Consider the following 24412-nt stretch of genomic DNA (forward strand, 5'->3'; position numbering starts at 1 on the left):
TGATACAATACACTATTGGGTGAAGTTTGGTTCACTCCTGCTCAGCGGTTTGGGAGTTAACATCAAAATTACATTTCTCGGCCAAATTGCGTAGATATCACTGTCAAATGGCGTAAATGGCTTTTTTGAACTAAGTTTGAGGATTGCGCTCAAACTAAATGTCCTAGAACCAAATTTCCAAATGTAACTACTAGATTGTGATACAATACACTATTGGGTAAAGTTTGGTTGACTTCTGCGCAGCGGTTTGGGAGTTAACATTAAAATTACATTTCTCGGCCGAATTGCGTAGATCTCACTGTCAAAAGGCTTAAATGACTTTTTGAACTAAGTTTGAGGATTGCGCTCAAACCAAATGTCCTAGAACCAAATTTCCAAATGTAACTACTAGATTGTGATACAATACACTATTGGGTGAAGTTTGGTTCACTCCTGCTCAGCGGTTTGGGAGTTAACATCAAAATTACATTTCTCGGCCAAATTGCGTAGATATCACTGTCAAATGGCGTAAATGGCTTTTTTGAACTAAGTTTGAGGATTGCGCTCAAACTAAATGTCCTAGAACCAAATTTCCAAATGTAACTACTAGATTGTGATACAATACACTATTGGGTGAAGTTTGGTTGACTTCTGCGCAGCGGTTTGGGAGTTAACATTAAAATTACATTTCTCGGCCGAATTGCGTAGATCTCACTGTCAAAAGGCTTAAATGACTTTTTGAACTAAGTTTGAGGATTGCGCTCAAACCAAATGTCCTAGAACCAAATTTCCAAATGTAACTACTAGATTGTGATACAATACACTATTGGGTGAAGTTTGGTTGACTTCTGCGCAGCGGTTTTGGAGTTAACATCAAAATTACATTTCTCGGCCAAATTGCGTAGATATCACTGTCAAATGGCGTAAATGGCTTTTTTGAACTAAGTTTGAGGATTGCGTTCAAACCAAATGTCCTAGAACCAAATTTCCAAATGTAACTACTAGATTGTGATACAATACACTATTGGGTGAAGTTTGGTTGACTTCTGCGCAGCGGTTTGGGAGTCAACATCAAAATTACATTTCTCGGCCGAATTGAGTAGATCTCACTGTCAAAAGGCTTAAATGGCTTTTTTGAACTAAGTTTGAGGATTGCGCTCAAACCAAATGTCCTAGAACAAAATTTCCAAATGTAACTACTAGATTGTGATACAATACACTATTGGGTGAAGTTTGGTTCACTCCTGCGCAGCGGTTTGGGAGTTAACATCAAAATTACTTTTCTCGGCCGAATTGCGTAGATCTCACTGTCAAAAGGCTTAAATGACTTTTTTGAACTAAGTTTGAGGATTGCGCTCAAACCAAATGTCCTAGAACCAAATTGCCAAATGTAAGTACTAGTTTGTGATACAATACACTATTGGGTGAAGTTTGGTTGACTTCTGCGTAGCGGTTTGGGAGTTAACATCAAAATTACATTTCTCGGCCGAATTGCGTAGATCTCACTGTCAAAAGGCTTAAATGACTTTTTTTAATTAAGTTTGAGGATTGCGCTCAAACCAAATGTCCTAGAACCAAATTTCCAAATGTAACTACTAGATTGTGATACAATACACTATTGGGTGAAGTTTGGTTCACTTCTGCGCAGTGGTTTCGGAGTTAACATCAAAATTACATTTCTCGGCCAAATTGCGTAGATATCACTGTCAAATGGCGTGAATGGCTTTTTTGAACTAAGTTTGAGGATTGCGCTCAAACTAAATGTCCTAGAACTAAATTTCCAAATGTAACTACTAGATTGTGATACAATACACTATTGGGTGAAGTTTGGTTCACTCCTGCGCAGCGGTTTGGGAGTTAACATCAAAATTACATTTCTCGGCCGAATTGCGTAGATCTCACTGTCAAAAGGCTTAAATGACTTTTTTGAACTAAGTTTGAGGATTGCGCTCAAACCAAATGTCATAGAACCAAATTGCCAAATGTAAGTACTAGTTTGTGATACAATACACTATTAGGTGAAGTTTGGTTGACTTCTGCGTAGCGGTTTGGGAGTTAACATCAAAATTACATTTCTCGGCCGAATTGCGTACATCTCTCTGTCAAAAGGCTTAAATGGCTTTTTTTAACTAAGTTTGAGGATTGCGCTCAAACCAAATGTCCTAGAACCAAATTTCCAAATGTAACTACTAGATTGTGATACAATACACTATTGGGTGAAGTTTGGTTGACTTCTGCACAGCGGTTTGGGAGTTAACATTAAATTACATTTCTCGGCCAAATTGCGTAGATATCACTGTCAAAAGGCTTAAATGACTTTTTTGAACTAAGTTTAAGGATTGCGTTCAAACCAAATGTCCTAGAACCAAATTTCCAAATGTAACTACTAGATTGTGATACAATACACTATTGGGTGAAGTTTGGTTGACTTCTGCGCAGCGGTTTGGGAGTTAACATCAAAATTACATTTCTCGGCCGAATTGAGTAGATCTCACTGTCAAAAGGCTTAAATGGCTTTTTTGAACTAAGTTTGAGGATAACGCTCAAACCAAATGTCCTAGAACAAAATTTCCAAATGTAACTACTAGATTGTGATACAATACACTATTGGGTGAAGTTTGGTTCACTCCTGCTCAGCGGTTTGGGAGTTAACATCAAAATTACATTTCTCGGCCAAATTGCGTAGATATCACTGTCAAATGGCGTAAATGGCTTTTTTGAACTAAGTTTGAGGATTGCGCTCAAACTAAATGTCCTAGAACCAAATTTCCAAATGTAACTACTAGATTGTGATACAATACACTATTGGGTGAAGTTTGGTTGACTTCTGCGCAGCGGTTTGGGAGTTAACATTAAAATTACATTTCTCGGCCGAATTGCGTAGATCTCACTGTCAAAAGGCTTAAATGACTTTTTGAACTAAGTTTGAGGATTGCGCTCAAACCAAATGTCCTAGAACCAAATTTCCAAATGTAACTACTAGATTGTGATACAATACACTATTGGGTGAAGTTTGGTTGACTTCTGCGCAGCGGTTTTGGAGTTAACATCAAAATTACATTTCTCGGCCAAATTGCGTAGATATCACTGTCAAATGGCGTAAATGGCTTTTTTGAACTAAGTTTGAGGATTGCGTTCAAACCAAATGTACTAGAACCAAATTTCCAAATGTAACTACTAGATTGTGATACAATACACTATTGGGTGAAGTTTGGTTGACTTCTGCGCAGCGGTTTGGGAGTCAACATCAAAATTACATTTCTCGGCCGAATTGAGTAGATCTCACTGTCAAAAGGCTTAAATGGCTTTTTTGAACTAAGTTTGAGGATTGCGCTCAAACCAAATGTCCTAGAACAAAATTTCCAAATGTAACTACTAGATTGTGATACAATACACTATTGGGTGAAGTTTGGTTCACTCCTGCGCAGCGGTTTGGGAGTTAACATCAAAATTACTTTTCTCGGCCGAATTGCGTAGATCTCACTGTCAAAAGGCTTAAATGACTTTTTTGAACTAAGTTTGAGGATTGCGCTCAAACCAAATGTCCTAGAACCAAATTGCCAAATGTAAGTACTAGTTTGTGATACAATACACTATTGGGTGAAGTTTGGTTGACTTCTGCGTAGCGGTTTGGGAGTTAACATCAAAATTACATTTCTCGGCCGAATTGCGTAGATCTCACTGTCAAAAGGCTTAAATGACTTTTTTTAATTAAGTTTGAGGATTGCGCTCAAACCAAATGTCCTAGAACCAAATTTCCAAATGTAACTACTAGATTGTGATACAATACACTATTGGGTGAAGTTTGGTTCACTTCTGCGCAGTGGTTTCGGAGTTAACATCAAAATTACATTTCTCGGCCAAATTGCGTAGATATCACTGTCAAATGGCGTGAATGGCTTTTTTGAACTAAGTTTGAGGATTGCGCTCAAACTAAATGTCCTAGAACTAAATTTCCAAATGTAACTACTAGATTGTGATACAATACACTATTGGGTGAAGTTTGGTTCACTCCTGCGCAGCGGTTTGGGAGTTAACATCAAAATTACATTTCTCGGCCGAATTGCGTAGATCTCACTGTCAAAAGGCTTAAATGACTTTTTTGAACTAAGTTTGAGGATTGCGCTCAAACCAAATGTCATAGAACCAAATTGCCAAATGTAAGTACTAGTTTGTGATACAATACACTATTAGGTGAAGTTTGGTTGACTTCTGCGTAGCGGTTTGGGAGTTAACATCAAAATTACATTTCTCGGCCGAATTGCGTACATCTCTCTGTCAAAAGGCTTAAATGGCTTTTTTTAACTAAGTTTGAGGATTGCGCTCAAACCAAATGTCCTAGAACCAAATTTCCAAATGTAACTACTAGATTGTGATACAATACACTATTGGGTGAAGTTTGGTTGACTTCTGCACAGCGGTTTGGGAGTTAACATTAAATTACATTTCTCGGCCAAATTGCGTAGATATCACTGTCAAAAGGCTTAAATGACTTTTTTGAACTAAGTTTAAGGATTGCGTTCAAACCAAATGTCCTAGAACCAAATTTCCAAATGTAACTACTAGATTGTGATACAATACACTATTGGGTGAAGTTTGGTTGACTTCTGCGCAGCGGTTTGGGAGTTAACATCAAAATTACATTTCTCGGCCGAATTGAGTAGATCTCACTGTCAAAAGGCTTAAATGGCTTTTTTGAACTAAGTTTGAGGATAACGCTCAAACCAAATGTCCTAGAACAAAATTTCCAAATGTAACTACTAGATTGTGATACAATACACTATTGGGTGAAGTTTGGTTCACTTCTGCGCAGCGGTTTGGGAGTTAACATCAAAGTTACATTTCTCGGCCAAATTGCGTAGATATCACTGTCAAATGGCGTGAATGGCTTTTTTGAACTAAGTTTGAGGATTGCGCTCAAACTAAATGTTCTAGAACCAAATTTCCAAATGTAACTACTAGATTGTGATACAATACACTATTGGGTGAAGTTTGGTTGACTTATGCGTAGCGGTTTGGGAGTTAACATCAAAATTACTTTTCTCGGCCGAATTGCGTAGATCTCACTGTCAAAAGGCTTAAATGACTTTTTTGAACTAAGTTTGAGGATTGCGCACAAATCAAATGTCCTAGAACCAAATTTCCAAATGTAATTACTAGAATATGACACAATTCACCAATAGGTGAAGTTTGGTTCACTTCTGCGCAGCGGTTTGGGAGTTAACATCAAAATTACATTTCTCGGCCGAATTGCGTGGATCTCACTGTCAAAAGGCTTAAATGACTTTTTAATTAAGTTTGACGATTGCGCTCAAATCAAATGTCCTAGAACCAAATTTCCAAATGTAACTACTAGTTTGTGATACAATACACTATTGGGTGAAGTTTGGTTCACTCCTGCTCAGCGGTTTGGGAGTTAACATCAAAATTACATTTCTCGGCCAAATTGCGTAGATATCACTGTCAAATGGCGTAAATGGCTTTTTTGAACTAACTTTGAGGATTGCGCTCAAACTAAATGTCCTAGAACCAAATTTCCAAATGTAACTACTAGATTGTGATACAATACACTATTGGGTAAAGTTTGGTTGACTTCTGCGCAGCGGTTTGGGAGTTAACATTAAAATTACATTTCTCGGCCGAATTGCGTAGATCTCACTGTCAAAAGGCTTAAATGACTTTTTGAACTAAGTTTGAGGATTGCGCTCAAACCAAATGTCCTAGAACCAAATTTCCAAATGTAACTACTAGATTGTGATACAATACACTATTGGGTGAAGTTTGGTTCACTCCTGCTCAGCGGTTTGGGAGTTAACATCAAAATTACATTTCTCGGCCAAATTGCGTAGATATCACTGTCAAATGGCGTAAATGGCTTTTTTGAACTAAGTTTGAGGATTGCGCTCAAACTAAATGTCCTAGAACCAAATTTCCAAATGTAACTACTAGATTGTGATACAATACACTATTGGGTGAAGTTTGGTTGACTTCTGCGCAGCGGTTTGGGAGTTAACATTAAAATTACATTTCTCGGCCGAATTGCGTAGATCTCACTGTCAAAAGGCTTAAATGACTTTTTGAACTAAGTTTGAGGATTGCGCTCAAACCAAATGTCCTAGAACCAAATTTCCAAATGTAACTACTAGATTGTGATACAATACACTATTGGGTGAAGTTTGGTTGACTTCTGCGCAGCGGTTTTGGAGTTAACATCAAAATTACATTTCTCGGCCAAATTGCGTAGATATCACTGTCAAATGGCGTAAATGGCTTTTTTGAACTAAGTTTGAGGATTGCGTTCAAACCAAATGTCCTAGAACCAAATTTCCAAATGTAACTACTAGATTGTGATACAATACACTATTGGGTGAAGTTTGGTTGACTTCTGCGCAGCGGTTTGGGAGTCAACATCAAAATTACATTTCTCGGCCGAATTGAGTAGATCTCACTGTCAAAAGGCTTAAATGGCTTTTTTGAACTAAGTTTGAGGATTGCGCTCAAACCAAATGTCCTAGAACAAAATTTCCAAATGTAACTACTAGATTGTGATACAATACACTATTGGGTGAAGTTTGGTTCACTCCTGCGCAGCGGTTTGGGAGTTAACATCAAAATTACTTTTCTCGGCCGAATTGCGTATATCTCACTGTCAAAAGGCTTAAATGACTTTTTTGAACTAAGTTTGAGGATTGCGCTCAAACCAAATGTCCTAGAACCAAATTGCCAAATGTAAGTACTAGTTTGTGATACAATACACTATTGGGTGAAGTTTGGTTGACTTCTGCGTAGCGGTTTGGGAGTTAACATCAAAATTACATTTCTCGGCCGAATTGCGTAGATCTCACTGTCAAAAGGCTTAAATGACTTTTTTTAATTAAGTTTGAGGATTGCGCTCAAACCAAATGTCCTAGAACCAAATTTCCAAATGTAACTACTAGATTGTGATACAATACACTATTGGGTGAAGTTTGGTTCACTTCTGCGCAGTGGTTTCGGAGTTAACATCAAAATTACATTTCTCGGCCAAATTGCGTAGATATCACTGTCAAATGGCGTGAATGGCTTTTTTGAACTAAGTTTGAGGATTGCGCTCAAACTAAATGTCCTAGAACTAAATTTCCAAATGTAACTACTAGATTGTGATACAATACACTATTGGGTGAAGTTTGGTTCACTCCTGCGCAGCGGTTTGGGAGTTAACATCAAAATTACATTTCTCGGCCGAATTGCGTAGATCTCACTGTCAAAAGGCTTAAATGACTTTTTTGAACTAAGTTTGAGGATTGCGCTCAAACCAAATGTCATAGAACCAAATTGCCAAATGTAAGTACTAGTTTGTGATACAATACACTATTAGGTGAAGTTTGGTTGACTTCTGCGTAGCGGTTTGGGAGTTAACATCAAAATTACATTTCTCGGCCGAATTGCGTACATCTCTCTGTCAAAAGGCTTAAATGGCTTTTTTTAACTAAGTTTGAGGATTGCGCTCAAACCAAATGTCCTAGAACCAAATTTCCAAATGTAACTACTAGATTGTGATACAATACACTATTGGGTGAAGTTTGGTTGACTTCTGCACAGCGGTTTGGGAGTTAACATTAAATTACATTTCTCGGCCAAATTGCGTAGATATCACTGTCAAAAGGCTTAAATGACTTTTTTGAACTAAGTTTAAGGATTGCGTTCAAACCAAATGTCCTAGAACCAAATTTCCAAATGTAACTACTAGATTGTGATACAATACACTATTGGGTGAAGTTTGGTTGACTTCTGCGCAGCGGTTTGGGAGTTAACATCAAAATTACATTTCTCGGCCGAATTGAGTAGATCTCACTGTCAAAAGGCTTAAATGGCTTTTTTGAACTAAGTTTGAGGATAACGCTCAAACCAAATGTCCTAGAACAAAATTTCCAAATGTAACTACTAGATTGTGATACAATACACTATTGGGTGAAGTTTGGTTCACTTCTGCGCAGCGGTTTGGGAGTTAACATCAAAGTTACATTTCTCGGCCAAATTGCGTAGATATCACTGTCAAATGGCGTGAATGGCTTTTTTGAACTAAGTTTGAGGATTGCGCTCAAACTAAATGTTCTAGAACCAAATTTCCAAATGTAACTACTAGATTGTGATACAATACACTATTGGGTGAAGTTTGGTTGACTTATGCGTAGCGGTTTGGGAGTTAACATCAAAATTACTTTTCTCGGCCGAATTGCGTAGATCTCACTGTCAAAAGGCTTAAATGACTTTTTTGAACTAAGTTTGAGGATTGGGCTCAAACCAAATGTCCTAGAACCAAATTGCCAAATGTAAGTACTAGTTTGTGATACAATATACTATTGGGTGAAGTTTGGTTGACTTCTGCGTAGCGTTTTGGGAGTTAACATCAAAATTAAATTTCTCGGCCGAATTGCGTAGATCTCACTGTCAAAAGGCTTAAATGACTTTTTAATTAAGTTTGACGATTGCGCTCAAACCAAATGTCCTAGAACCAAATTTCCAAATGTAACTACTAGATTGTGATACAATACACTATTGGGTGAAGTTTGGTTGACTTCTGCGCAGCGGTTTGGGAGTTAACATCAAAATTACATTTCTCGGCCGAATTGCGTAGATCTCACTGTCAAAAGGCTTAAATGACTTTTTTTTAACTAAGTTTGAGGATTGCGCTCAAACCAAATGTCCTAGAACCAAATTTCCAAATGTAACTACTAGATTGTGATACAATACACTATTGGGTGAAGTTTGGTTGACTTCTGCGCAGCGGTTTGGGATTTAACATTAAAATTACATTTTTCGGCCGAATTGCGTAGATCTCACTGTCAAAAGGCTTAAATGACTTTTGGAACTAAGTTTGAGGATTGCGCTCAAACCAAATGTCCTAGAACCAAATTTCCAAATGTAACTACTAGATTGTGATACAATACACTATTGGGTGAAGTTTGGTTTACTTCTGCGCAGCGTTTTGGGAGTTAACATCAAAATTACATTTCTCGGCCAAATTGCGTAGATCTAACTGTCAAAAGGCTTAAATGACTTTTTTTAAATTAAGTTTGAGGATTGCGCTCAAACCAAATGTCCTAGAACCAAATTTCCATATGTAACTACTAGATTGTGATACAATACACTATTGGGTGAAGTTTGGTTCACTCCTGCTCAGCGGTTTGGGAGTTAACATCAAAATTACATTTCTCGGCCGAATTGAGTAGATCTCACTGTCAAAAGGCTTAAATGACTTTTTTGAACTAAGTTTGAGGATTGCGCTCAAATCAAATGTCCTAGAACAAAATTTCCAAATGTAACTACTAGAATGTGATACAGTACACTATTGGGTGAAATTTGGTTGACTCCTGCGCAGCGGTTTGGGAGTTAACATCAAAATTACATTTCTCGGCCGAATTGAGTAGATCTCACTGTCAAAAGGCTTAAATGACTTTTTTGAACTAAGTTTGAGGATTGGGCTCAAACCAAATGTCCTAGAACCAAATTGCCAAATGTAAGTACTAGTTTGTGATACAATATACTATTGGGTGAAGTTTGGTTGACTTCTGCGTAGCGTTTTGGGAGTTAACATCAAAATTAAATTTCTCGGCCGAATTGCGTAGATCTCACTGTCAAAAGGCTTAAATGACTTTTTAATTAAGTTTGAGGATTGCGCTCAAACCAAATGTCCTAGAACCAAATTTCCAAATGTAACTACTAGATTGTGATACAATACACTATTGGGTGAAGTTTGGTTGACTTCTGCGCAGCGGTTTGGGAGTTAACATCAAAATTACCTTTCTCGGCCAAATTGCGTAGATATCACTGTCAAATGGCGTAAATGGCTTTTTTGAACTAAGTTTGAGGATTGCGCTCAAACTAAATGTCCTAGAACCAAATTTCCAAATGTAACTACTAGATTGTGATACAATACACTATTGGGTGAAGTTTGGTTGACTTCTGCGCAGCGGTTTGGGAGTTAACATTAAAATTACATTTTTCGGCCGAATTGCGTAGATCTCACTGTCAAAAGGCTTAAATGACTTTTTGAACTAAGTTTGAGGATTGCGCTCAAACCAAATGTCCTAGAACCAAATTTCCAAATGTAACTAATAGATTGTGATACAATACACTATTGGGTGAAGTTTGGTTTACTTCTGCGCAGCGGTTTGGGAGTTAACATCAAAATTACATTTCTCGGCCAAATTGCGTAGATCTAACTGTCAAAAGGCTTAAATGACTTTTTTTAAATTAAGTTTGAGGATTGCGCTCAAACCAAATGTCCTAGAACCAAATTTCCAAATGTAACTACTAGATTGTGATACAATACACTATTGGGTGAAGTTTGGTTCACTCCTGCTCAGCGGTTTGGGAGTTAACATCAAAATTACATTTCTCGGCCGAATTGAGTAGATCTCACTGTCAAAAGGCTTAAATGACTTTTTTTAATTTAGTTTGAGGATTGCGCTCAAACCAAATGTCCTAGAACCCAATTTCCAAATGTAACTACTAGATTGTGATACAATACACTATTGGGTGAAGTTTGGTACACTTCTGTGCAGCAGTTTGAGAGTTAACATCAAAATTACATTTCTCGGCCGAATTGAGTAGATCTCACTGTCAAAAGGCTTAAATGGCTTTTTTGAACTAAGTTTGAGGATTGCGCTCAAACCAAATGTCCTAGAACAAAATTTCCAAATGTAACTACTAGATTGTGATACAATACACTATTGGGTGAAGTTTGGTTCACTCCTGCGCAGCGGTTTGGGAGTTAACATCAAAATTACTTTTCTCGGCCGAATTGCGTATATCTCACTGTCAAAAGGCTTAAATGACTTTTTTGAACTAAGTTTGAGGATTGCGCTCAAACCAAATGTCCTAGAACCAAATTGCCAAATGTAAGTACTAGTTTGTGATACAATACACTATTGGGTGAAGTTTGGTTGACTTCTGCGTAGCGGTTTGGGAGTTAACATCAAAATTACATTTCTCGGCCGAATTGCGTAGATCTCACTGTCAAAAGGCTTAAATGACTTTTTTTAATTAAGTTTGAGGATTGCGCTCAAACCAAATGTCCTAGAACCAAATTTCCAAATGTAACTACTAGATTGTGATACAATACACTATTGGGTGAAGTTTGGTTCACTTCTGCGCAGTGGTTTCGGAGTTAACATCAAAATTACATTTCTCGGCCAAATTGCGTAGATATCACTGTCAAATGGCGTGAATGGCTTTTTTGAACTAAGTTTGAGGATTGCGCTCAAACTAAATGTCCTAGAACTAAATTTCCAAATGTAACTACTAGATTGTGATACAATACACTATTGGGTGAAGTTTGGTTCACTCCTGCGCAGCGGTTTGGGAGTTAACATCAAAATTACATTTCTCGGCCGAATTGCGTAGATCTCACTGTCAAAAGGCTTAAATGACTTTTTTGAACTAAGTTTGAGGATTGCGCTCAAACCAAATGTCATAGAACCAAATTGCCAAATGTAAGTACTAGTTTGTGATACAATACACTATTAGGTGAAGTTTGGTTGACTTCTGCGTAGCGGTTTGGGAGTTAACATCAAAATTACATTTCTCGGCCGAATTGCGTACATCTCTCTGTCAAAAGGCTTAAATGGCTTTTTTTAACTAAGTTTGAGGATTGCGCTCAAACCAAATGTCCTAGAACCAAATTTCCAAATGTAACTACTAGATTGTGATACAATACACTATTGGGTGAAGTTTGGTTGACTTCTGCACAGCGGTTTGGGAGTTAACATTAAATTACATTTCTCGGCCAAATTGCGTAGATATCACTGTCAAAAGGCTTAAATGACTTTTTTGAACTAAGTTTAAGGATTGCGTTCAAACCAAATGTCCTAGAACCAAATTTCCAAATGTAACTACTAGATTGTGATACAATACACTATTGGGTGAAGTTTGGTTGACTTCTGCGCAGCGGTTTGGGAGTTAACATCAAAATTACATTTCTCGGCCGAATTGAGTAGATCTCACTGTCAAAAGGCGTGAATGGCTTTTTTGAACTAAGTTTGAGGATTGCGCTCAAACTAAATGTTCTAGAACCAAATTTCCAAATGTAACTACTAGATTGTGATACAATACACTATTGGGTGAAGTTTGGTTGACTTATGCGTAGCGGTTTGGGAGTTAACATCAAAATTACTTTTCTCGGCCGAATTGCGTAGATCTCACTGTCAAAAGGCTTAAATGACTTTTTTGAACTAAGTTTGAGGATTGGGCTCAAACCAAATGTCCTAGAACCAAATTGCCAAATGTAAGTACTAGTTTGTGATACAATATACTATTGGGTGAAGTTTGGTTGACTTCTGCGTAGCGTTTTGGGAGTTAACATCAAAATTAAATTTCTCGGCCGAATTGCGTAGATCTCACTGTCAAAAGGCTTAAATGACTTTTTAATTAAGTTTGACGATTGCGCTCAAACCAAATGTCCTAGAACCAAATTTCCAAATGTAACTACTAGATTGTGATACAATACACTATTGGGTGAAGTTTGGTTGACTTCTGCGCAGCGGTTTGGGAGTTAACATCAAAATTACATTTCTCGGCCGAATTGCGTAGATCTCACTGTCAAAAGGCTTAAATGACTTTTTTTTAACTAAGTTTGAGGATTGCGCTCAAACCAAATGTCCTAGAACCAAATTTCCAAATGTAACTACTAGATTGTGATACAATACACTATTGGGTGAAGTTTGGTTGACTTCTGCGCAGCGGTTTGGGATTTAACATTAAAATTACATTTTTCGGCCGAATTGCGTAGATCTCACTGTCAAAAGGCTTAAATGACTTTTGGAACTAAGTTTGAGGATTGCGCTCAAACCAAATGTCCTAGAACCAAATTTCCAAATGTAACTACTAGATTGTGATACAATACACTATTGGGTGAAGTTTGGTTTACTTCTGCGCAGCGTTTTGGGAGTTAACATCAAAATTACATTTCTCGGCCAAATTGCGTAGATCTAACTGTCAAAAGGCTTAAATGACTTTTTTTAAATTAAGTTTGAGGATTGCGCTCAAACCAAATGTCCTAGAACCAAATTTCCATATGTAACTACTAGATTGTGATACAATACACTATTGGGTGAAGTTTGGTTCACTCCTGCTCAGCGGTTTGGGAGTTAACATCAAAATTACATTTCTCGGCCGAATTGAGTAGATCTCACTGTCAAAAGGCTTAAATGACTTTTTTGAACTAAGTTTGAGGATTGCGCTCAAATCAAATGTCCTAGAACAAAATTTCCAAATGTAACTACTAGAATGTGATACAGTACACTATTGGGTGAAATTTGGTTGACTCCTGCGCAGCGGTTTGGGAGTTAACATCAAAATTACATTTCTCGGCCGAATTGAGTAGATCTCACTGTCAAAAGGCTTAAATGACTTTTTTGAACTAAGTTTGAGGATTGGGCTCAAACCAAATGTCCTAGAACCAAATTGCCAAATGTAAGTACTAGTTTGTGATACAATATACTATTGGGTGAAGTTTGGTTGACTTCTGCGTAGCGTTTTGGGAGTTAACATCAAAATTAAATTTCTCGGCCGAATTGCGTAGATCTCACTGTCAAAAGGCTTAAATGACTTTTTAATTAAGTTTGAGGATTGCGCTCAAACCAAATGTCCTAGAACCAAATTTCCAAATGTAACTACTAGATTGTGATACAATACACTATTGGGTGAAGTTTGGTTGACTTCTGCGCAGCGGTTTGGGAGTTAACATCAAAATTACCTTTCTCGGCCAAATTGCGTAGATATCACTGTCAAATGGCGTAAATGGCTTTTTTGAACTAAGTTTGAGGATTGCGCTCAAACTAAATGTCCTAGAACCAAATTTCCAAATGTAACTACTAGATTGTGATACAATACACTATTGGGTGAAGTTTGGTTGACTTCTGCGCAGCGGTTTGGGAGTTAACATTAAAATTACATTTTTCGGCCGAATTGCGTAGATCTCACTGTCAAAAGGCTTAAATGACTTTTTGAACTAAGTTTGAGGATTGCGCTCAAACCAAATGTCCTAGAACCAAATTTCCAAATGTAACTAATAGATTGTGATACAATACACTATTGGGTGAAGTTTGGTTTACTTCTGCGCAGCGGTTTGGGAGTTAACATCAAAATTACATTTCTCGGCCAAATTGCGTAGATCTAACTGTCAAAAGGCTTAAATGACTTTTTTTAAATTAAGTTTGAGGATTGCGCTCAAACCAAATGTCCTAGAACCAAATTTCCAAATGTAACTACTAGATTGTGATACAATACACTATTGGGTGAAGTTTGGTTGACTTCTGCGCAGCGGTTTGGGAGTTAACATCAAAATTACATTTCTCGGCCAAATTGCGTAGATATCACTGTCAAATGGCGTAAATGGCTTTTTTGAACTAAGTTTGAGGATTGCGCTCAAACTAAATGTCCTAGAACCAAATTTCCATATGTAACTACTAGATTGTGATACAATACACTATTGGGTGAAGTTTGGTTCACTTCTGCGCAGTGGTTTCGGAGTTAACATCAAAATTACATTTCTCGGCCAAATTGCGTAGATATCACTGTCAAATGGCGTGAATGGCTTTTTTTAACTAAGTTTGAGGATTGCGCTCAAACTAAATGTCCTAGAACAAAATTTCCAAATGTAACTACTAGATTGTGATACAATACACTATTGGGTGAAGTTTGGTTCACTCCTGCGCAGCGGTTTGGGAGTTAACATCAAAATTACATTTCTCGGCCGAATTGCGTAGATCTCACTGTCAAAAGGCTTAAATGACTTTTTTGAACTAAGTTTGAGGATTGCGCTCAAACCAAATGTCCTAGAACCAAATTGCCAAATGTAAGTACTAGTTTGTGATACAATACAGTATTGGGTGAAGTTTGGTTGACTTCTGCGCAGCGGTTTGGGAGTTAACATCAAAATTACATTTCTCGGCCGAATTGAGTAGATCTCATTGTCAAAAGGCTTAAATGGCTTTTTTGAACTAAGTTTGAGGATTGTGCTCAAACCAAATGTCCTAGAACAAAATTTCCAAATGTAACTACTAGATTGTGATACTATACACTATTGGGTGAAGTTTGGTTCACTTCTGCGCAGCGGTTTCGGAGTTAACATCAAAATTACATTTCTCGGCCAAATTGCGTAGATATCACTGTCAAATGGCGTGAATGGCATTTTTGAACTAAGTTTGAGGATTGCGCTCAAACTAAATGTTCTAGAACCAAATTGCCAAATGTAACTACTAGTTTGTGATACAATACACTATTGGGTGAAGTTTGGTTGACTTCTGCGTAGCGGTTTGGGAGTTAACATCAAAATTACTTTTCTCGGCCGAATTGCGTAGATCTCACTGTCAAAAGGCTTAAATGACTTTTTTAATTAAGTTTGAGGATTGCGCTCAAACCAAATGTCCTAGAACCAAATTTCCAAATGTAACTACTAGATTGTGATACAATACACTATTGGGTGAAGTTTGGTTGACTTCTGCGCAGCGGTTTGGGAGTTAACATCAAAATTACATTTCTCGGCCAAATTGCGTAGATATCACTGTCAAATGGCGTAAATGGCTTTTTTGAACTAAGTTTGAGGATTGCGCTCAAACTAAATGTCCTAGAACCAAATTTCCAAATGTAACTACTAGATTGTGATACAATACACTATTGGGTGAAGTTTGGTTGACTTCTGCGCAGCGGTTTGGGAGTTAACATCAAAATTAAATTTCTCGGCCGAATTGCGTAGATCTCACTGTCAAAAGGCTTAAATGACTTTTTGAACTAAGTTTGAGGATTGCGCTCAAACCAAATGTCCTAGAACCAAATTTCCAAATGTAACTACTAGATTGTGATACAATACACTATTGGGTGAAGTTTGGTTGACTTCTGCGCAGCGGTTTGGGAGTTAACATCAAAAGTACATTTCTCGGCCGAATTGCGTAGATCTCACTGTCAAAAGGCTTAAATGACTTTTTTGAACTAAGTTTGAGGATTGCGCTCAAACCAAATGTCCTAGAACCAAATTTCCAAATGTAACTACTAGATTGTGATACAATACACTATTGGGTGAAGTTTGGTTGACTTCTGCGCAGCGGTTTGGGAGTGAACATTAAAATTACATTTCTCGGCCGAATTGCGTAGATCTCACTGTCAAAAGGCTTAAATGACTTTTTGAACTAAGTTTGAGGATTGCGCTCAAACCAAATGTCCTAGAACCAAATTTCCAAATGTAACTACTAGATTGTGATACAATACACTATTGGGTGAAGTTTGGTTGACTTCTGCGCAGCGGTTTAAGAGTTAACATCAAAATTACATTTCTCGGCCGAATTGAGTAGATCTCACTGTCAAAAGGCTTAAAAGGTTTATTTGAACTAAGTTTGAGGATTGCGCTCAAACCAAATGTTCTAGAACCAAATTTCCAAATGTAACTACTAGATTGTGATACAATACACTATTGAGTGAAGTTTGGTTCACTTCTGCTCAGTGGTTTCGGAGTTAACATCAAAATTACATTTCTCGGCCAAATTGCGTAGATATCACTGTCAAATGGCGTGAATGGCTTTTTTGAACTAAGTTTGAGGATTGCGCTCAAACTAAATGTCCTAGAACAAAATTTCCAAATGTAACTACTAGATTGTGATACATTACACTATTGGGTGAAGTTTGGTTCACTCCTGCGCAGCGGTTTGGGAGTTAACATCTAAATTACTTTTCTCGGCCGAATTGCGTAGATCTCACTGTCAAAAGGCTTAAATGACTTTTTTGAACTAAGTTTGAGGATTGCGCTCAAACCAAATGTCCTAGAACCAAATTGCCAAATGTAAGTACTAGTTTGTGATACAATACACTATTGGGTGAAGTTTGGTTGACTTCTGCGTAGCGGTTTGGGAGTTAACATCAAAATTACATTTCTCGGCCGAATTGCGTAGATCTCACTGTCAAAAGGCTTAAATGACTTTTTTAATTAAGTTTGAGGATTGCGCTCAAACCAAATGTCCTAGAACCAAATTTCCAAATGTAATTACTAGATTGTGATACAATACACTATTGGGTGAAGTTTGGTTGACTTCTGCGCAGCGGTTTGGGAGTTAACATCAAAATTACCTTTCTCGGCCAAATTGCGTAGATATCACTGTCAAATGGCGTAAATGGCTTTTTTGAACTAAGTTTGAGGATTGCGCTCAAACTAAATGTCCTAGAACCAAATTTCCAAATGTAACTACTAGATTGTGATACAATACACTATTGGGTGAAGTTTGGTTGACTTCTGCGCAGCGGTTTGGGAGTTAACATTAAAATTACATTTTTCGGCCGAATTGCGTAGATCTCACTGTCAAAAGGCTTAAATGACTTTTTTAATTAAGTTTGAGGATTGCGCTCAAACCAAATGTCCTAGAACCAAATTTCCAAATGTAACTACTAGATTGTGATACAATACACTATTGGGTGAAGTTTGGTTGACTTCTGCGCAGCGGTTTGGGAGTTAACATCAAAATTACATTTCTCGGCCAAATTGCGTAGATATCACTGTCAAATGGCGTAAATGGCTTTTTTGAACTAAGTTTGAGGATTGCGCTCAAACTAAATGTCCTAGAACCAAATTTCCAAATGTAACTACTAGATTGTGATACAATACACTATTGGGTGAAGTTTGGTTGACTTCTGCGCAGCGGTTTGGGAGTTAACATCAAAATTAAATTTCTCGGCCGAATTGCGTAGATCTCACTGTCAAAAGGCTTAAATGACTTTTTGAACTAAGTTTGAGGATTGCGCTCAAACCAAATGTCCTAGAACCAAATTTCCAAATGTAACTACTAGATTGTGATACAATACACTATTGGGTGAAGTTTGGTTGACTTCTGCGCAGCGGTTTGGGAGTTAACATCAAAAGTACATTTCTCGGCCGAATTGCGTAGATCTCACTGTCAAAAGGCTTAAATGACTTTTTTGAACTAAGTTTGAGGATTGCGCTCAAACCAAATGTCCTAGAACCAAATTTCCAAATGTAACTACTAGATTGTGATACAATACACTATTGGGTGAAGTTTGGTTGACTTCTGCGCAGCGGTTTTGGAGTGAACATTAAAATTACATTTCTCGGCCGAATTGCGTAGATCTCACTGTCAAAAGGCTTAAATGACTTTTTGAACTAAGTTTGAGGATTGCGCTCAAACCAAATGTCCTAGAACCAAATTTCCAAATGTAACTACTAGATTGTGATACAATACACTATTGGGTGAAGTTTGGTTGACTTCTGCGCAGCGGTTTAAGAGTTAACATCAAAATTACATTTCTCGGCCGAATTGAGTAGATCTCACTGTCAAAAGGCTTAAAAGGTTTATTTGAACTAAGTTTGAGGATTGCGCTCAAACCAAATGTTCTAGAACCAAATTTCCAAATGTAACTACTAGATTGTGATACAATACACTATTGAGTGAAGTTTGGTTCACTTCTGCTCAGTGGTTTCGGAGTTAACATCAAAATTACATTTCTCGGCCAAATTGCGTAGATATCACTGTCAAATGGCGTGAATGGCTTTTTTGAACTAAGTTTGAGGATTGCGCTCAAACTAAATGTCCTAGAACAAAATTTCCAAATGTAACTACTAGATTGTGATACATTACACTATTGGGTGAAGTTTGGTTCACTCCTGCGCAGCGGTTTGGGAGTTAACATCTAAATTACTTTTCTCGGCCGAATTGCGTAGATCTCACTGTCAAAAGGCTTAAATGACTTTTTTGAACTAAGTTTGAGGATTGCGCTCAAACCAAATGTCCTAGAACCAAATTGCCAAATGTAAGTACTAGTTTGTGATACAATACACTATTGGGTGAAGTTTGGTTGACTTCTGCGTAGCGGTTTGGGAGTTAACATCAAAATTACATTTCTCGGCCGAATTGCGTAGATCTCACTGTCAAAAGGCTTAAATGACTTTTTTAATTAAGTTTGAGGATTGCGCTCAAACCAAATGTCCTAGAACCAAATTTCCAAATGTAATTACTAGATTGTGATACAATACACTATTGGGTGAAGTTTGGTTGACTTCTGCGCAGCGGTTTGGGAGTTAACATCAAAATTACCTTTCTCGGCCAAATTGCGTAGATATCACTGTCAAATGGCGTAAATGGCTTTTTTGAACTAAGTTTGAGGATTGCGCTCAAACTAAATGTCCTAGAACCAAATTTCCAAATGTAACTACTAGATTGTGATACAATACACTATTGGGTGAAGTTTGGTTGACTTCTGCGCAGCGGTTTGGGAGTTAACATTAAAATTACATTTTTCGGCCGAATTGCGTAGATCTCACTGTCAAAAGGCTTAAATGACTTTTTGAACTAAGTTTGAGGATTGCGCTCAAACCAAATGTCCTAGAACCAAATTTCCAAATGTAACTACTAGATTGTGATACAATACACTATTGGGTGAAGTTTGGTTTACTTCTGCGCAGCGGTTTGGGAGTTAACATCAAAATTACATTTCTCGGCCAAATTGCGTAGATCTAACTGTCAAAAGGCTTAAATGACTTTTTTTAAATTAAGTTTGAGGATTGCGCTCAAACCAAATGTCCTAGAACCAAATTTCCAAATGTAACTACTAGATTGTGATACAATACACTATTGGGTGAAGTTTGGTTCACTCCTGCTCAGCGGTTTGGGAGTTAACATCAAAATTACATTTCTCGGCCGAATTGAGTAGATCTCACTGTCAAAAGGCTTAAATGACTTTTTTTAATTTAGTTTGAGGATTGCGCTCAAACCAAATGTCCTAGAACCCAATTTCCAAATGTAACTACTAGATTGTGATACAATACACTATTGGGTGAAGTTTGGTACACTTCTGTGCAGCAGTTTGAGAGTTAACATCAAAATTACATTTCTCGGCCGAATTGCGTAGATCTCACTGTCAAAAGGCTTAAATGACTTTTTTGAACTAAGTTTGAGGATTGCGCTCAAACCAAATGTCCTAGAACCAAATTTCCAAATGTAACTACTAGTTTGTGATACAATACACTATTGGGTGAAATTTGGTTGACTTCTGCGCAGCGGTTTGGGAGTGAACATTAAAATTACATTTCTCGGCCGAATTGAGTAGATCTCACTGTCAAAAGGCTTAAATGACTTTTTTGAACTAAGTTTGAGGATTGCGCTCAAACCAAATGTCCTAGAACCAAATTTCCAAATGTAACTACTAGATTGTGATACAATACACTATTGGGTGAAGTTTGGTTGACTTCTGCGCAGCGGTTTAAGAGTTAACATCAAAATTACATTTCTCGGCCGAATTGAGTAGATCTCACTGTCAAAAGGCTTAAATGGCTTATTTGAACTAAGTTTGAGGATTGCGCTCAAACCAAATGTTCTAGAACCAAATTTCCAAATGTAACTACTAGATTGTGATACAATACACTATTGAGTGAAGTTTGGTTCACTTCTGCTCAGTGGTTTCGGAGTTAACATCAAAATTACATTTCTCGGCCAAATTGCGTAGATATCACTGTCAAATGGCGTGAATGGCTTTTTTGAACTAAGTTTGAGGATTGCGCTCAAACTAAATGTCCTAGAACAAAATTTCCAAATGTAACTACTAGATTGTGATACATTACACTATTGGGTGAAGTTTGGTTCACTCCTGCGCAGCGGTTTGGGAGTTAACATCTAAATTACTTTTCTCGGCCGAATTGCGTAGATCTCACTGTCAAAAGGCTTAAATGACTTTTTTGAACTAAGTTTGAGGATTGCGCTCAAACCAAATGTCCTAGAACCAAATTGCCAAATGTAAGTACTAGTTTGTGATACAATACACTATTGGGTGAAGTTTGGTTGACTTCTGCGTAGCGGTTTGGGAGTTAACATCAAAATTACATTTCTCGGCCGAATTGCGTAGATCTCACTGTCAAAAGGCTTAAATGACTTTTTTAATTAAGTTTGAGGATTGCGCTCAAACCAAATGTCCTAGAACCAAATTTCCAAATGTAACTACTAGATTGTGATACAATACACTATTGGGTGAAGTTTGGTTGACTTCTGCGCAGCGGTTTGGGAGTTAACATCAAAATTACCTTTCTCGGCCAAATTGCGTAGATATCACTGTCAAATGGCGTAAATGGCTTTTTTGAACTAAGTTTGAGGATTGCGCTCAAACTAAATGTCCTAGAACCAAATTTCCAAATGTAACTACTAGATTGTGATACAATACACTATTGGGTGAAGTTTGGTTGACTTCTGCGCAGCGGTTTGGGAGTTAACATTAAAATTACATTTTTCGGCCGAATTGCGTAGATCTCACTGTCAAAAGGCTTAAATGACTTTTTGAACTAAGTTTGAGGATTGCGCTCAAACCAAATGTCCTAGAACCAAATTTCCAAATGTAACTACTAGATTGTGATACAATACACTATTGGGTGAAGTTTGGTTTACTTCTGCGCAGCGGTTTGGGAGTTAACATCAAAATTACATTTCTCGGCCAAATTGCGTAGATCTAACTGTCAAAAGGCTTAAATGACTTTTTTTAAATTAAGTTTGAGGATTGCGCTCAAACCAAATGTCCTAGAACCAAATTTCCAAATGTAACTACTAGATTGTGATACAATACACTATTGGGTGAAGTTTGGTTCACTCCTGCTCAGCGGTTTGGGAGTTAACATCAAAATTACATTTCTCGGCCGAATTGAGTAGATCTCACTGTCAAAAGGCTTAAATGACTTTTTTTAATTTAGTTTGAGGATTGCGCTCAAACCAAATGTCCTAGAACCCAATTTCCAAATGTAACTACTAGATTGTGATACAATACACTATTGGGTGAAGTTTGGTACACTTCTGTGCAGCAGTTTGAGAGTTAACATCAAAATCACATTTCTCGGCCAAATTGCGTAGATCTCACTGTCAAAAGGCTTAAATGACTTTTTTGAACTAAGTTTGAGGATTGCGCTCAAACCAAATGTCCTAGAACCAAATTTCCAAATGTAACTACTAGTTTGTGATACAATACACTATTGGGTGAAATTTGGTTGACTTCTGCGCAGCGGTTTGGGAGTTAACATCAAAATTACATTTCTCGGCCGAATTGAGTAGATCTCACTGTCAAAAGGCTTAAATAGCTTTTTTGAACTAAGTTTGAGGATTGCGCTCAAACCAAATGTCCTAGAACCAAATTTCCAAATGGAACTACTACATTGTGATACAATACACTATTGGGTGAAGTTTGGTACACTTCTGCGCAGCAGTTTGAGAGTTAACATCAAAATTACATTTCTCGGCCAAATTGCGTAGATCTCATTGTCAAAAGGCTTAAATGACTTTTTTGAACTAAGTTTGAGGATCGCGCTCAAACCAAATGTCCTAGAACCAAATTTCCAAATGTAACTACTAGATTGTGATACAATACACTATTGGGTGAAGTTTGGTTGACTCCTGCGCAGCGGTTTGGGAGTTAACATCAAAATTACATTTCTCGGCCGAATTGAGTAGATCTCACTGTCAAAAGGCTTAAATGACTTTTTTTTAATTAAGTTTGAGGATTGCGCTCAAACCAAATGTCCTAGAACCAAATTTCCAAATGTAACTACTAGATTGTGATACAATACACTATTGGGTGAAGTTTGGTTCACTCCTGCTCAGCGGTTTGGGAGTTAACATCAAAATTACATTTCTCGGCCGAATTGAGTAGATCTCACTGTCAAAAGGCTTAAATAGCTTTTTTGAACTAAGTTTGAGGATTGCGCACAAACCAAATGTCCTAGAACCAAATTTCCAAATGGAACTACTACATTGTGATACAATACACTATTGGGTGAAGTTTGGTTCACTTCTGCGCAGCCGTTTGGGAGTTAACATCACAATTACATTTCTCGGCCAAATTGCGTAGATCTCACTGTCAAAAGGCTTAAATGACTTTTTTGAACTAAGTTTGAGGATTGCGAATAAACCAAATGTTCTAGAACCAAATTTCCATATGTAACTACTAGATTGTGATACAATACACTATTGGGTGAAGTTTGGTTCACTTCTGCGCAGTGGTTTCGGAGTTAACATCAAAATTACATTTCTCGGCCAAATTGCGTAGATATCACTGTCAAATGGCGTGAATGGCTTTTTTTAACTAAGTTTGAGGATTGCGCTCAAACTAAATGTCCTAGAACCAAATTTCCAAATGTAACTACTAGATTGTGATACAATACACTATTGGGTGAAGTTTGGTTCACTCCTGCGCAGCGGTTTGGGAGTTAACATCAAAATTACATTTCTCGGCCGAATTGCGTAGATCTCACTGTCAAAAGGCTTAAATGACTTTTTTGAACTAAGTTTGAGGATTGCGCTCAAACCAAATGTCCTAGAACCAAATTGCCAAATGTAAGTACTAGTTTGTGATACAATACAGTATTGGGTGAAGTTTGGTTGACTTCTGCGCAGCGGTTTGGGAGTTAACATCAAAATTACATTTCTCGGCCGAGTTGAGTAGATCTCATTGTCAAAAGGCTTAAATGGCTTTTTTGAACTAAGTTTGAGGATTGTGCTCAAACCAAATGTCCTAGAACAAAATTTCCAAATGTAACTACTAGATTGTGATACTATACACTATTGGGTGAAGTTTGGTTGACTTCTGCGCAGCGGTTTCGGAGTTAACATCAAAATTACATTTCTCGGCCAAATTGCGTAGATATCACTGTCAAATGGCGTGAATGGCATTTTTGAACTAAGTTTGAGGATTGCGCTCAAACTAAATGTTCTAGAACCAAATTGCCAAATGTAACTACTAGTTTGTGATACAATACACTATTGGGTGAAGTTTGGTTGACTTCTGCGTAGCGGTTTGGGAGTTAACATCAAAATTACTTTTCTCGGCCGAATTGCGTAGATCTCACTGTCAAAAGGCTTAAATGACTTTTTTAATTAAGTTTGAGGATTGCGCTCAAACCAAATGTCCTAGAACCAAATTTCCAAATGTAACTACTAGATTGTGATACAATACACTATTGGGTGAAGTTTGGTTGACTTCTGCGCAGCGGTTTGGGAGTTAACATTAAAATTACATTTCTCGGCCGAATTGCGTAGATATCACTGTCAAATGGCGTGAATGGCTTTTTTGAACTAAGTTTGAGGATTGCGCTCAAACTAAATGTCCTAGAACAAAATTTCCAAATGTAACTACTAGATTGTGATACATTACACTATTGGGTGAAGTTTGGTTCACTCCTGCGCAGCGGTTTGGGAGTTAACATCTAAATTACTTTTCTCGGCCGAATTGCGTAGATCTCACTGTCAAAAGGCTTAAATGACTTTTTTGAACTAAGTTTGAGAATTGCGCTCAAACCAAATGTCCTAGAACCAAATTGCCAAATGTAAGTACTAGTTTGTGATACAATACACTATTGGGTGAAGTTTGGTTGACTTCTGCGTAGCGGTTTGGGAGTTAACATCAAAATTACATTTCTCGGCCG

The sequence above is a fragment of the Corythoichthys intestinalis genome, unplaced genomic scaffold (genome assembly GCF_030265065.1).
Source record: "Corythoichthys intestinalis isolate RoL2023-P3 unplaced genomic scaffold, ASM3026506v1 HiC_scaffold_24, whole genome shotgun sequence".
Lineage (NCBI taxonomy): Eukaryota > Metazoa > Chordata > Actinopteri > Syngnathiformes > Syngnathidae > Corythoichthys > Corythoichthys intestinalis.